Genomic DNA, 15,416 nt, shown 5'->3' with positions numbered 1-15,416 from the left:
ATGTATCTAAGTAAAATTGTATTGGCTAAAATAATTTTATTGCCTGTATCAAGTACAGGTTTGGGTTTTTTTGGCGGGGGGAGGCGGGAGGTCTGATCTTGCAAAGATATTTAGTTTTAGTGCATTGTTTAATATTGTCTAAATGCTGCACTTAGTCTCTCTCAGCAAATATATGGCATAGTTAGGACCAAATGATGTCCCTTTTGAGGAGCCACCTTGTGTATTATTAGTTGAATCAGAGGAAAATGCTACCTATATCCCAGCAGCATAAATGAATGGGGAAGGCTCACAATTTGAACCAGGGAAATCTTCAATAGTGGATCAGGTTGTTTTGGTTGGGTTTGAGCAGTCTCTTTGTAAGTGATCTGAGATTCACCACTCTCTAGCTCCAGACGTGGAATAAGCTGTAAGAGATTGTTCAGAGGGTTTGCTACTTTGCTGATGTAGCTATGTATATAAAATGTGATGTCATTGTGTTTTTGTGCGTTGTGCTTTTAAACATAGATGAGTTTCCTGTGCAGATACAGGGGGCAGCTGTGAGATAGCTTCCATTTTGTATTTCAGTTCACATGCAGAATGTTGCTGAGTGAGTCACTGTTCTCTCCCTTTCTTCGTTTGTCTTGGAGACCTTACATTTGTTCCTTCTTTCTTTGCTCTTTTCCTTTCTCTGAAAAGGAAAGTAACCTGGGATGGAAAAACACATTATTTGTTCTTTGTGTTTAGGAAAATAGAATATATTTTATTGGTTTTCAGCCAATAAACTAACCTAGCACTGCATAATACAGCAATACATAATGCCAATATAGGCAGAAAACTAAAACCAATAATGCAATGGTTCAATAGGGATAATGTAGTGAAAAAAAGGACAATTTTGCAGTCTCATTCTTGCATTACTATCTATAATCAGACATTACAAATTGCCACTAGTTCCTCTTTACAGCGCCACAGAGATCTGACAAAGCTAGACCATTTGATCTGAGGAAAATGAGAGCAGATTATGTAATAAAAGCAATTGACGCATGTGCATTGACAAAGAAAGCTGCAGTTTCCAAAAATTACCAAAGGATTAAAAGGTCAGATCCAGATTCCATTGCTTACAGATTCTCTTGTGCAGGGCTTGTTTCTAGAATGTTCTGAGCACTTTCTGCCAGGTGTTGAGACCCTAAAATACCACTCAACTCCCACTGAGTTTAGAGTCCTCAGCACCTCCCAGGATCAAGCCCGTAGCTCCTCAACATATAGCTAGGTATCCCGAGTTGCCTTCCAGATATAGGTGTGTCATTTGCCTCAGTCACGTGATGCGAACATCACACATTATGGCCACAATTTAAAGGGTTTTTATGGTTTTCATTTTTCAGTGCAATAGATTCAACTTTCAGCACCTGGAAAAAAATAAATACCAAGTGCTATAAAATGCATCTAACAAAAATGCAAAACCTACAAGCCTCCCTACACATGCATTTAAAAATCCCCCAAACTCTACCTTGAGCTAAACCATATGCTGAAATTGTATTTGTACATGTGTATTTGTTATTTTACAGTTCACGGGGGAAGCATGTTAAAGCATGATGAAATAATGAACTTTCATAATCTAAATGTCAAATATAACATTATAGACCACATTAGAGCCACGTTGATCATTTTCAAATAGACTGCCCATGAAGCCAAAGGGGACAGAATAATACTCTGATGTTCAGCAAATTATTTCTTTTCTCTATGCTTGTGTCCCCTCCCACTCTTTGTCTTCTCTAGTTATAGTGCAAGGTCTTGTAGAAGAAACTCTCTTTCTATGCGTCTGTATTGCACTTAACACTGTCGAGCCCTGTGGTGAGGTATACAAACACCACACCAGTAACGAAGGGGTTAAGCAATTGCTCTGGGCCCAGGGACCCTCACCCCACCACACCTGCAAAGCATGCACAGCTTGGAGGAGGACCTCAACAAGAGAGCAGGCTAGGTTCCTTTAGGCAAACAGTGGAAGGGAGCCAACATGTGCTCTGTGCTCTTGGGAAGGAGCCCCACAGGAGCTCTTGTTGCCTGAGGCCTGGCAATACTGACCTAACCAAGCCTACACTGGAGGGACTCATGATTGTCCTTGACGGTCAGAAACGTGGCTTAGTGCTCAATTCTTTAATCTACCCTCTGGGGAAAAAATGGAGTCTGGTAGGAAGTGATCCTGGGGGCAGCTGCATATCATCCCAAGGTGCAGGACTTAGGGGCCCATCCCTGGTCCCTAGACTAGCTCCCAATGGAGAGAGTCGGCTTGGGCTTTCTTCCAGTCTCTAAAGAGGGGGAAGAGATAGGAGCCTACCCCTTGGTGGAAAACCTAGTTGGGAAAGGCCTGAATGTACAAGGGTCCAGAGTCCAAGTCCAGAGCAGGAATCTGAAGACTTCCCCATTCATAAAATGTCAGGGTTGGAAGGGACCTCCAGAGGTCATCTAGTCCAACCCCCTGCTCAAAGCAGGACCAATCCCCAACTAAATCATCCCAGCCAGGGCTTTGTCAAGCCTGACCTTAAAAACCTCTAAGGAAGGAAATTCCACCACCTCCCTAGGTAACGCATTCCAGCGTTTCACCACCCTCCTAGTGAAAAGGTTTTTCCTAATATCCAACCTAAACCTCCCCCACTGCAACTTGAGACCATTACTCCTCGTTCTGTCATCTGCTACCACTGAGAACAGTCTAGATCCGTCCTCTTTGGAACCCCCTTTCAGGTAGTTGAAAGCAGCAATCAAATTCCCCCTCATTCTTCTCTTCTGCAGACTAAACAATCCCAGTTCCCTCAGCCTCTCCTCATAAGTCATGTGTTCCAGTCCCCTAATCATTTTTGTTGCCCTCCGCTGGACTCTTTCCAATTTTTCCACATCCTTCTTGTAGTGTGGGGCCCAAAACTGGACACAGTACTCCAGATGAGGCCTCGCCAATGTCAAATAGAGGGAAACGATCACGTCCCTCGATCTGCTGGCAATGCCCCTACTTATACATCCCAAAATGCCCTTAGCCTTCTTGGCATCAAGGGCACACTGTTGATTCATATCCAGCTTCTCATCCACTGTAACCCCTAGGTCCTTTTCTGCAGAACTGCTGCCTAGCCATTCGGTCCCTAGCCTGTAGTGGTGCATGGGATTCTTCCGTCCTAAGTGCAGGACTCTGCACTTGTCCTTGTTGAACCTCATCAGATTTCTTTTGGCCCAATCCTCTAATTTGTCTAGGGCCCTCTGTATCCTATCCCTACCCTCCTGCGTATCTACCTCTCCTCCCAGTTTAGTGTCATCTGCAAACTTGCTGAGGGTGCAATCCACACCATCCTCCAGATCATTAATGAAGACATTGAACAAAACCGGCTCGAGAACTGACCCTTGGGTCACTCCACTTGATACCAGCTGCCAACTAGACATGGAGCCATTGATCACTACCCGTTGAGCCCGACAGTCTAGCCAGCTTTCTATCCACCTTATCATCCATTCATCCAGCCCATACTTCTTGGATTTTCTTTTGTGTACCCTGAAAGAGGTGGACTGGAATGTGGGACCTAGCTCAAGGGCTGAGTCATGGAAGGGTCAGATCAATGCAGGATCACAGTGGCTCTCAACAGGGTATCAGGAAAGAAGACCTGCCCTGCCCTGCCCTGCATGACCATTGGGTAGCACCTGTGGTGAGTGATCCTCTTCACAAGCCCTGATATCAGCTGGAGCCTTTAGGGCAGGGGTGGGAAACTTTTTGGCCTGAGCGCCACATCTGGGTGGGGAAATTGTATGCAGGGCCATGAATGTAGGGCTGGTGCAGGGGGTTGGGGTGCAGGAGGGAGTGCGGGGTGTGGGAGGGATGCAGTGTACAGGAAGGGGCTCAGGGCAAGGTGTTGAGGTGTAGGAGGGGTGCAGGGTGCAGGAGGGGACTCAGGGCAGGAAGATGGGGTGCAGGAGGGGTGCAGGGTGCAGGAGGGGGCTCAGGGCAGGGGGTTGGGGGCTCAGGGCAGGGGGTGTGGAGTTTGGGATGGGGCCCAGGGCAGGGGGTTGGGGGCTCAGGGCAGGGGTTCGGGGTGTGGGCTCCAGTCCAGCACTGCTTACCTCGAGCGGCTCCTGGGTGGCAGCGGCACACAGCGGGGCTAAGGCAGGCTCCCTGCCTGCCTTGGCCCCGCGCCACTTGAAGTGGGCATGTCCAGCAGTGGCTCCTGGGGGTAGGGTGGAGCAAGCCAATGGGAACTGTGGGGGGCAATGCCTGCAGCTGAGGGCAGAGCACAGAGCCCTCTGCCCTCCCTCCCCTCCCCCCTGCCAGGGGCTGCAGGGATGTGGTGCTGGCTACTTCCAGGAGCGGTGTGGAGACTTTACATAGAGACTGTCCGGTTTGGCCAATGTACATGGCAGAGGGGCATTGCTGGACAGTCTCTAGGTAAAAGAATAAATGGACACAAATGAGGCGTCAAGAATTATAACATTCAAAAACCAGTCAGAGAACACTTCAGTCTCGCTGGTCACTTGATTACAGACCTAAAAGTTGCAATACTACAACAAAAAAACTTCAAAAACAGACTCCAACGAGAGACTGCTGAATTGGAATTAATTTGCAAACTGGACACCATTAAATTAGGCTTGAATAAAGACTGGGAGTGGATGGGTCATTACACAAAGTAAAACTATTTCCCCATGATTATTTTCCCCCTACTGTTACTCATACCTTCTTGTCAACTGTTGGAAATCGGCCATTCTGATTATAACTACAAAAGGGTTTTTGTTTTCTCCGGCTGATAAAAGCTCACCTTAACTGATTACTCTCCTTATAGTTGGTATGGCAACACCCATTTTTTCATGTTCTCTGTGTGTGTATCTATATCTGTCTATTGTATTTTCCACTGCATGCATCCAGTGAAGTGGTTTTTAGCACACGAAAGCTTATGCCAAATAAATTTGTTAGTCTCTAAGGTGCCACAAGTACTCCTCATTCTTTTTGCTGACACAGACACTAACACGGCTACCACTCTGAAACCTGTCAATAATTACGGTGCATAGCGGGCCTGATTCTCCTCTCACACTGGTACAATCCCATTAATTTACTCCTGATTTACACCAGCATGAAAACAGAAGTCAGGCCTGCTGTGTTGTCATTCCACCTTTCAGCATAGATCATCTCCAGGATTTCTGTGCCTCTCCTTTTCATTGTGGCACTAAAAACGAATCTTAAAACCCTAGGCGTGCTCTGTCGCATATGGACTATAAACATAACATGCCCTTTGCAAGAAACAATTGGGTTTAAAAAGAGTGATCATCGCTGCAGTAGCTCATTGACCTTGCCAGTTCTGAATCTGTATTCTCCTTCCCCTTCTCTCCAGCTCATTCCCCCACACAAGCTTAACAAGCTGAGCAATTCTTTGATTTCAAAATCTCTCTTGTTCAAAATGCAGTTTAACAAACTGTGAAATACTCAGTGCTACAGAAACAATATTAACAGGAGATGATGATTAGAGCTACCATAGCCCAACTGTTAATTGGATTGTTACAAATGAAACCCATGGACCATTAAAAGGACATCAAACATGGTGGCTTGCATTATGGAGCAGGCTTTGGCAAGGATAAATTGTTCATTAAGGCCATATGATGACTGTAAGTATTGGTTGTTAAAACCAAATTTCTCTCTAATGGGATGTTATCAGAGGCCTGGCTAATTTCCCTTTTCAACTTCCTGTAATGCTTTAATGAGCTTTCCTTCTTTGTATTTTCTTTTGGCTTCTCATTGTCAGTGATCTGCATTCTGCCCCAGACAGCCTCATGACAGTCCTTCTCTTTGCCTGTGTGTGGAGCCATTTCTTAACTAACTCAGTGACCTATACAAGGAGGGACATCAGTCTTTTTAGCTTAGTGTGAATGCTCCAGTGGACATGATAGCCCCCTACTATTCCTTATTATCCCCTTTCTGTTCCACTACATTGTTCCTGAACTTCCTACAGAGACATCCTTTTTGTCAGCACAGGTACAGTCCCAGAGCCTGGAAATTCCTACTATCCTGCTCCTTCTCTAGCCTGCCCCAATGTAGATCAGGAGAAACTCCACAGTCACCAATAGAATTACACCAGTGTAAAACCAGTATAAGCACGATCGGAATCAGGCCCCCTGTAAAAAGCCTTCCATGTAGGACAAGAGGGAATTGGAATGCTCTGCGGTTGTTGTTTCTGGGGAGATATTATAGTTTGTGTCTCAGAAGCTCTGAACTAATTTTGGGCAGTGCATTGTTACGTTATTATCTCAGGACATGTCTACACTACTGGCAAAAATGGCACTGCTGCGATCGATACAGCAGTGTCAATTTAGTGGGTCTGGTGAAGACACGCTAAGTCAGTGGGAGAGCCCTTTCTGTTGACATCTGTGTTCCTAGAGATGGAAGCTGTGTCAACAGGAGAGTGTCTTCCATGGACATAGCGCACTGTAGACATTGCTGTAAGTCGGCCTAAATTATGTCGACTTTAGTTATGTAATTTATGTAACTGAACTAGCGTAACTTAGTTCTACTTCCAGAGTTAGTGTAGACCAGCCCACAGTAACAACATGAACTCAGCATTTATGCTTGGAATTAAGCAGCTAGTCGTAGTGTTTAGCAAAGGATTGATGCCAGCTGTGATGTCATCTTAAAGGTGCGTGTGTGGTGGGGAAAGGGGGGAAATTTAGATGAGGGATGTCCTGCTGGGGTAGGAGTGTCCTGAATAGTTAAGGGCTGCTGGGGTTACTTCCAACGTTCATTTAACTTGACATATCCATCTTAACTAGTGTACAGTGTGTTTTAATATATAAACAATGGGACATAAAGTCACTGGAGCACACAGGCCTCCCTGTGTGGAGTAAGTTGTAGGATTGGTGCCCTAAATGCTATTGTGATAGGACAGGCCCTTCAGAAATGCTGACATGTTTGGCAGGTAGGTAGGCAGATAGATCAACTGATACCTGTCTATTGAGGTGGGCAGACAGTTTCACAAGATGCCCTTTCTCTTGAACAATAAATGTTGATGTGTTTATACAAGTGCTTTATTGTACAGCAATTGTAAATATATAAGTATGGGGATTTTGGGGTTAAGATTTCAGTCAGGCACACCATTGGCTGTAAAGACAACACCCATTGCCACATAGACCCTGATACAGCAACTGATTTTGGGTGAGCAAACCCTTTCACCCATGTGGAGCCCCACTGAAATTAAAGGGGTTCCCAGGGAGGTCTGGGAATCTGCCCACCCAGAGCCAGTTGTGGGGCTAGGACCTGAGATACTATGATGCCGGCTACTCAAAAGAAACTTTAGCTAGACAGATAAATACTTAAATTAAGGATTTGAATGTTATGATTATGTGACTCCTTTGTTGTTGGAAACCGATAACATATATATGCTAAACACCGTCTCCCTAAACATTCATGCTTGAATCCAGAGTAATTGAAATACGATATTTCTCATTCATGCTTACAGTACTCCTTGGTTGGTTGAGAAATGACTTTTCACAGGAGTAATCAATCTCTTTTCTGCTTCAATCTTTGTAACTCCGAAATCTAATATTTATAATTACTTCCAATTAGCTCTCATAATAGGTCATCTTAACCCTGAAGAGTTATTGATGTCACTCATGCTTGTTTGCTGCTTGTTAGGCAAATAATATCCTGCAAAATCTTTTGAGCTAAATTAATTGTCCCATCTATTATTGATCTGTTTGGTTCATGCCAAAGATTTACCTTTATTGCTGATTGACTAATGGTATTTTCAAAGAGAGTTGATAGACAAACCCTTTGTCAGTCCAAAAGGTCAACAACAAAAAATTGACCACCAAAATCTTTTCCATTACTAAAGGGTTTCTATTGCTATGAATAAATAAGCTTGGCACAATGAATAAAAAGCCATGGTAATTTAAGTTGGGAAGCATGTTTTGCAACAGTCAAAACTAACTCTTGAGAATTACAAAGCTCCTTGGTTTCTTTTGTTCAAGAAAAAAAAAGTTCCCTACAGATAAAACCCATAGTTCTGAAACACTCTTACAGATTACATACCTCAACACACTCAAGAGATAAGGAATCAGTGTCCTAATATCAATTTTTCTATTGTAAATAAAAACAGCCTCCTGGAATTGTTACATTCCTAATACCACTTATGGTCAATGAGTGATGGTCCAAGGGTTAGTAAAGGCGGTGACGTTTTTTCACTTGTGTGTGAAATTAGCTGATGGTCTCAGTCCAGTCACTAATTGCATCGAGATCACAATTGGCTGTAAATGATGTTATTCCTGGCAGTCTCAGCAGAAAGACCAAGCACTGAAGGTGAAGGAGATTTAAATACCCTCTTGCCTCTAGCAAAGGCTTCACCAGGACAGGATTGTAGCGTAGTGCAGGTAAGCTTGTGTAACCTTATGCCCCTAGGTGTGTTGTTAGCAGCGAGGAACTGAACCTGGGACCTCTGGATTTTAAAGCATGAGCATCTACTGCCTGAACTAAAAAAAAAGCTTACTTCTGTTAGCTGAGCCTATAGTAAGCTCATGACCACTCTACGTGGCCCAGCCCCACTAGAGGGGCTCAGCCAGCAAGAGACTGAGTAATATATATACTGCCACTGTCATACAGTTCCATGGGTAAGCACAGGACTTCACCCTCTAATGCTGCCAGTTTGCAGTGGTGCAAGTAGAAATCATTTCTTGCCAGTACTGCACTCATGGGAGGGACACAAGAGAGGGCACGTGACCTCCCCACGTGACTTCTCCCCACCCAGCCTGGGGCCCCCACACTCACCCCCCCCAACATCCCCTTTACCTGTCTAAAATTTTAGAACTGCATCTGTTAAACAGATGCAGTTGTAAAATGATGCTTTGGGCCCCTGGTGCCACCTGTAGTTCCAGGTGTCATTGAGGATCCAGCAGCATCCCAAATTGAAAACTTCTTAAATGAAAGAAGGATAGGAAGGACAGTCACCCCACTTTCCCTTAACACACTATCAGTGCCTCCCTTATGTCCAAACTCAGCTTCTGCCAGTTTGCCTGTATCTAAGTATTGCTCTCCGCCAAGCACTAGGAAAGCAAAGATGCTGCACCATCTGGGTTTGATGGAAAAGAGGCATAGGACTGTGTGTGCCATGTGCATCTTGATAGAGCTACAGCCCACATTGTTTTATTATTTTCATCAGCATGACATACAGGAGGGGCAATCAAAATCAGCCTGGCAGAACATGCATCAGAATTGTCCCTGGACAGATAAGCAATTGATCAAAATCACATTCTCTGATCTCTTGGGGCCAAATCCTGTTCCCATTGAGATCAAAAGGAGTTTTGCTATTGAGTTCAATGGGAACAGGTTTTGACATTTGGAGAGGAAAGAACAAAACCACTCAAGCAAGGGCTATGTTGCTTATATCACAGGAATCAAAGGTTGCTGACTCATGTGAGAAAGTCATCAGACATCTGATCTTTGTCCATTGCAAGGGAGAAATCAGCAATCAGTGAGGCTAGAACAGTCTCTGTACCATATCCAACTCATAAGTCCATCTGCAAAGGATCAAGGAAATATGAAGGTTCCAGATTACCTTAAAGTCCTCAGTCCCTTCGTTAGAATGCTCCCATTAGTATATGTTCATAGTCCAGAGGCTGGAGCAGGAAAGAGGCCAGAGCAGGAAAGAGGCAAAATGGAGATGTTTCCAGGCCAGGGCCTTTTAGCTTCTGCCAAGTGCCAAGTAAAGGGAAATCTGTTCTAACTGTGAAAGATGGTGTTTGGAGTCACATGGGCAAGTTACACATCCATCACCTCCACCCATATTCTAGTTAGAACATTCACAAAAAGTCCATTAAGTGTAGACAGGTGTTTTCCAGGGTCCATTGTGAGCTAAGTGTTCCTTAATGGGCCATTCAACTTGACTTGTCCCTTCATGTGCTGGCTAAATACCTTGTGGGCGTTACCACAGGAGCAAACATGTAGTAAATATAGCTCAGATACCAAGCTCATAACTCAGATACCAAGATGAATATACATGCACAGAAATAGCAGAATTATAAGTACCAGCTATTTCACCTACATGACTATTCCCAAAAGAGATTCTGAAAAATCACACCACGTATCTGAGAGCCTATGTACCACCACCATGCCCCACTGGGGTTTTGTTATCTGCTATGTAACAACAGAGATGGAGCCAGTGACATGACTCCATTTAGCTTTAAAGGGCAAGGTAAATTTTTAACTTTCCAGGTGTGACTGCACCTTTAGTCAGTGAGGGCACACTGGCTGGCACACATTCAGTGTTCCTTTGCAGTTAACTTTTTAATGTTCAAAAACCTGGTATGTGCTGAGGTGGTTTCAAGCATAACAGTTTTTTAGATTAGCAATTCTGTGAACCTCTGCCTCTTTGAGATTTATTGTTAGTATTATTATTATTTTTGCTGGTCAGAATGTGGAAGGTATCCTCTCCGCCCCCTGCTCATGAGGTTATGTATGTGTTTTGGAGCACTCTTCTGAATACCAGTTAGAAGGAATTTTTTTTTTTCCAGTAAGTGTGAACTGATTCTTTTTTCTTAGAAGGCAAGTAATTTTTTCAGGTTCACACTGATTAACACAGAAAACAACTGGGGCTGTTAAACTTTCTTCAAATTCCATAAAAAATTAAGTTCAGCTATATTTTCCAGTACAGTGATTAAATGGGTGTTTGTATATACAAACATCAACACGCTTAAACCCCCAACACTTTCCCCTCAAATATGTAGTATTTCAGTCTATTTATACAGAATATGGGAGTTGGGTGAGGAGCCATTTCAGCATATGTATGACTTATTAAAAGACAAATTTTAAGTAGAACTGTATCCTAAACTGCATTATGCTATTGTACCCAATGTGGCAAATTGCCAGAATGATTATGATGGGTCCCACAGTTCCTCTTCTTGGGGGGGGAGGGGGGTTTCAGGACACAGTTTCCTGCTCCTGAACTAGGGTATCTACTGTCCCACTGGTAACCCAGAGAAGGGTAGTGGAGAGGGAGGGACCTAGGCCCGCTCTCTACTCTGGGTCCCAGCCCAGGGGCACTAGGGATAGTGGTAAACCACTTGAACTAGTGCTTCCTTCCCCTGGGGTACTTCCCTCTCCTGCTCTTCAGCTTGTGGGGCTTCCTGCCCTCTCTGCACAAGCCGGGTGTCTCTTTACCTAGGGTCTTGGTCTTCTAGCCAGCCACAGCACTTTTCCAAACTCTCCTCTACTTCAATTCCTCCAAACTGCTCTTTGCTCCAACTCCTTCCCCTGGCTGATTGAAGCGGGGGGGTTTTATCAGGTGACTAGCTTCAGGTGCTCTAATTGGCTTCAGGTTTCAGAGTAACAGCCGTGTTAGTCTGTATTCGTAAAAAGAAAAAAGAAAAGGAGTACTTGTGGCACCTTAGAGACTAACCAGTTTATTTGAGCATGAGCTTTCGTGAGCTACAGCTCACTTCATCGGATGCATAGCATATTGTGGAAACTGCAGAAGACATTATATACACACAGAGACCATGAAACAAAACTTCCTCCCACCCCACTGTCCTGCTCGTAACAGCTTATCTAAATTGATCATCAAGGAGGGCCATTTCCAGCACAAATCCAGGTTTTCTCACCCTTCTCCCCCCCCCCCACAGACACACATACAAACTCACTCTCCTGCTGGTAATAGCCCATCCCTCTTTGAAACCTCTCTTTATAATGCGCATGATAATCAAGGTGGGTCATTTCCAGCACTAATCCAGGTTTTCTCACCACCACCACCCCCCCACACACACACACCCCTCCAAAAACCCCACACACAAACTCACTCTCCTGCTGGCAATAGCTCATCTTACAATGTGCACAGCAATAATCCAAGTTTAACCAGAACGTCTTGGGGGGGGGTTGTAGGAAAAACCCTGCTGTCAGGGTGCCAATGCCTGAGATGATGGGGCGCCCAGGATTTCCAGGTTTATGGATCTTGGGTAGTAGATAGAATATCCCAGGTCGGGGTTCCAGGGGTGTGTCTGTGTGGAACACTTCAATCTCTCTGGTCACGCAATCACAGACATGAGGGTCGCTATCTTAAAGCAAAAAAACTCCAAATCCAGACTCCTGCGAGAAACTGCTGAATTGGAATTCATTTGCAAATTGGATACTATTAATTTGGGCTTGAATAGAGACTGGGAGTGGCTAAGTCATTATGCAAGGTAGCCTATCTCCCCTTGTTTTTTTCCTACAAACCCCCCCCCCCAAGACGTTCTGGTTAAACTTGGATTATTGCTGTGCACATTGTAAGATGAGCTATTGCCAGCAGGAGAGTGAGTTTGTGTGTGGGGTTTTTGGAGGGGGGTGTGTGGGGGGGGGGGGTGGTGGTGGTGAGAAAACCTGGATTAGTGCTGGAAATGACCCACCTTGATTATCATGCGCATTATAAAGAGAGGTTTCAAAGAGGGATGGGCTATTACCAGCAGGAGAGTGAGTTTGTATGTGTGTCTGGGGGGGGGGGGGGAAGGGTGAGAAAACCTGGATTTGTGCTGGAAATGGCCCTCCTTGATGATCAATTTAGATAAGCTGTTACGAGCAGGACAGTGGGGTGGGAGGAAGTTTTGTTTCATGGTCTCTGTGTGTATATAATGTCTTCTGCAGTTTCCACAATATGCTATGCATCCGATGAAGTGAGCTGTAGCTCACGAAAGCTCATGCTCAAATAAACTGGTTAGTCTCTAAGGTGCCACAAGTACTCCTTTTCTTTTTTCTAATTGGCTTCAGGTGCTTTTAATTAATCTATAGAAACTTTTCTTCCCTCTACAGGGAATAAGGCTTCTCCTCATCGTGGGACTTACATATCTCTCCTATATCACTCTCTGGCTGCTTTCTGGCCATGCTGTATCACACCAAACATTGCATTTCAATGGGAAATTCAACTTCCTTTATAGGAACAGAACAGACTCCTGAAACTCTTACCACAAAAGTGGTCCATAGACATGCAAATAGTCCCATTGTCTTCAATGGGATTGATCAAATGATTAAAGGTTTCCAGTATTAGGTTCCAAGTTTGTAAATTGTTCTAGATAAAACTGACAATGCCTGAGCTGTCAGATCAGAAGGAGCGTCATTCAAATAAAGGTGGGCAGATGTGTGATAAGTCTTAGCTCTGTTGCTAAGATGAGGAACATATTTTCAGCAAAGTTCTTGGCAGATTCCTGAGGCAGCTGGTTTAAGGTTGTCAGTGTCCGGCATTATAATCTTCACTTATAGTTCTCTCACCCACAGAGATGAAAAATGAGGCATTTGTTTCCTTTGTTTTGCTGCTCCAGTTCCAGTTAGCAAAATGCATGTTAGACTAGTTTGGCTGCAAAGAAAAATTCTATGTACATTGGGGACAACACCTGATACCTGTCAGGCTGCAGAACTGGGCTGACATCAGAATCCAAACATCTTCTGGTCAGTGCCAGCAGAGGCTTTCCTCTAATGATTTGGACTTGATGTGATACAGTATGGATGTCATGGATAATTTAGACTAATGGGGAGAAACAGAATAAACCCCACTGTTTAAACACCTTCCCCTACCCCCCACCCCTCTCCTCTTGAGGACTCCTGACCAATTTAACAGCACAATACATAAGCTAACAAACTTAAACAAAGCCTTTGTTTGTTTGTTAGCATATGCATTGTGCTGTTAAAGCCATACAAAGAATGAATGCCCTCCCTAGCCAGGCCACACACACACACACTCCCGAAGGGGGTGGGGGCTAGTCCCAAGTCTTTCCGGTACCCCGTACACGCTAAAAATCTCTTGCTGGTACTGCATACTGGAGAGTACCACCCTACTTGCACTACTGCCAGTTTGGCACGCATCACAAGCACTACATTAAATGTTAGTGCGTATGAAATGCTCCAGTTGTGGTTTGATAGTGTTTAACTCCCATGCTGCACTTGCCTGGCATAGATATACAAGTTTACACACAGTAATAAAGAATCAGGCCCCAGTCCTGTTTATGTTGAAGTCAATAGCAAACTCCTCATTGACTTTGATATGAGCAGGATTGGAACCTTAGTAAGAACCTGCAGTTTCCTATAAAGTTAATGAAAGTTGGAGGTGCTGAACCAGTCAGAATTTGGCCCTTTGAATGTGGCTTCTGTTCTCTACTAACCACATAACCTGTTGCTTGCCACCATTTAATCAAAAATTGTAGAACCGTTAATTCCTCTGAGGCAAACCATACAATGTTATTAAAAATGCTCTGCACCTGGTTAGCAGCACCTCAAGAGCTGTTCCTGCATATATTGCTCTCTCTTTTTCAGGCATAATGACCTTGAAACAATTTATGCAGAATGCTGAAAAATGACCAAGAGCAACATTTTAATAACTTCCATAACACATTACATTACAGGGAAAAAGCGACTTTATTGGGTTGAGCAGCTGATATGCATTCCAAAAGGATTTACTGAAAATCAGTTGCTTCTGGCTTTAAGATGAGTCATAATTGATCCCACCAGGATAACTCAACTAATCTCTGAGCAAAATATAATTATGGTAAGTATTTTGGAAAATTTAATTATTTTTGCCCCTGAGAATCCAAGGCCTTTAGAAGTGATCAGCTTCCTACCAGATCTATTTGGACCAATTCTTTGATTGTAAAAGGACAAATGTTTAACTCTCTTCACAAAACAGGCTCCGTTTATATCCCATTTAAAAAACCCACCAAAAGATAAGTTCTGCCCTTGGTTACATGCATTTACAGGCCAAAACCTGACCCTACAAGAGTCAATACCCATCCCATCACTCCATGTTATGAAAGCAAAATGTTTCCAGACCTTGCTCCCATCTAGCCATAGAGAAAGAGAGGGTGGGTGAGATCTCATGAGATCTGGTTGGAACCCCCTCGAGGTTGTGACCTCCAGGTTGCCAACCCCTGGACTAGACTGTTTAAAGTGTAGTTGTGCTCTGAAAAGTGACTATAAAATGGTGTCTGGTTCCATGTTCACAGGCTTTCTTATCAACTTCGTTTGGCTTGCAAGTAAAAAATGTGAGCCTATAAACAATCTTAAATCTGAAAGTCAAGCTGGAAAGTTTTTTTTTCATGCATCATTTCCAGTAATAAAAGTTCTTCGGGTCAAACTATGCCATCAGCTATAACTGAGCAATGCCAGTCGCCTTCAGGAGGACTACAGGATTTCAACAGGTGTAACTGAGTGCATAATTTGAAGACAATGGAGTTGCACAGTTGACTAACTACAGTCCTCTTTCCTTGCAAATATGTGATATACACTTCTCTATTACCTTTATTTTTACTCTACAAGATGCTCTTTTCTTTATTATCCATCTTTTTTTCTTTTTCACCCTTTTTGAGGGTTTTGAACTGTTGTCTGGGGCTTTTTATTTACACTGAAGTGAAGTTGCTGCTTAGATGAATAAACGTGTGGGCACAAGATTAAATATTGATTAATTGTTAGGGAGCCTGGATTCAAA

This window comes from Natator depressus, chromosome 2 (genome assembly GCF_965152275.1).
Source record: "Natator depressus isolate rNatDep1 chromosome 2, rNatDep2.hap1, whole genome shotgun sequence".
In the NCBI taxonomy this organism is placed as follows: Eukaryota; Metazoa; Chordata; order Testudines; family Cheloniidae; genus Natator; species Natator depressus.
The sequence above is the reverse complement of the archived record's forward strand: the minus strand, read 5'-3'. Positions refer to the sequence as shown.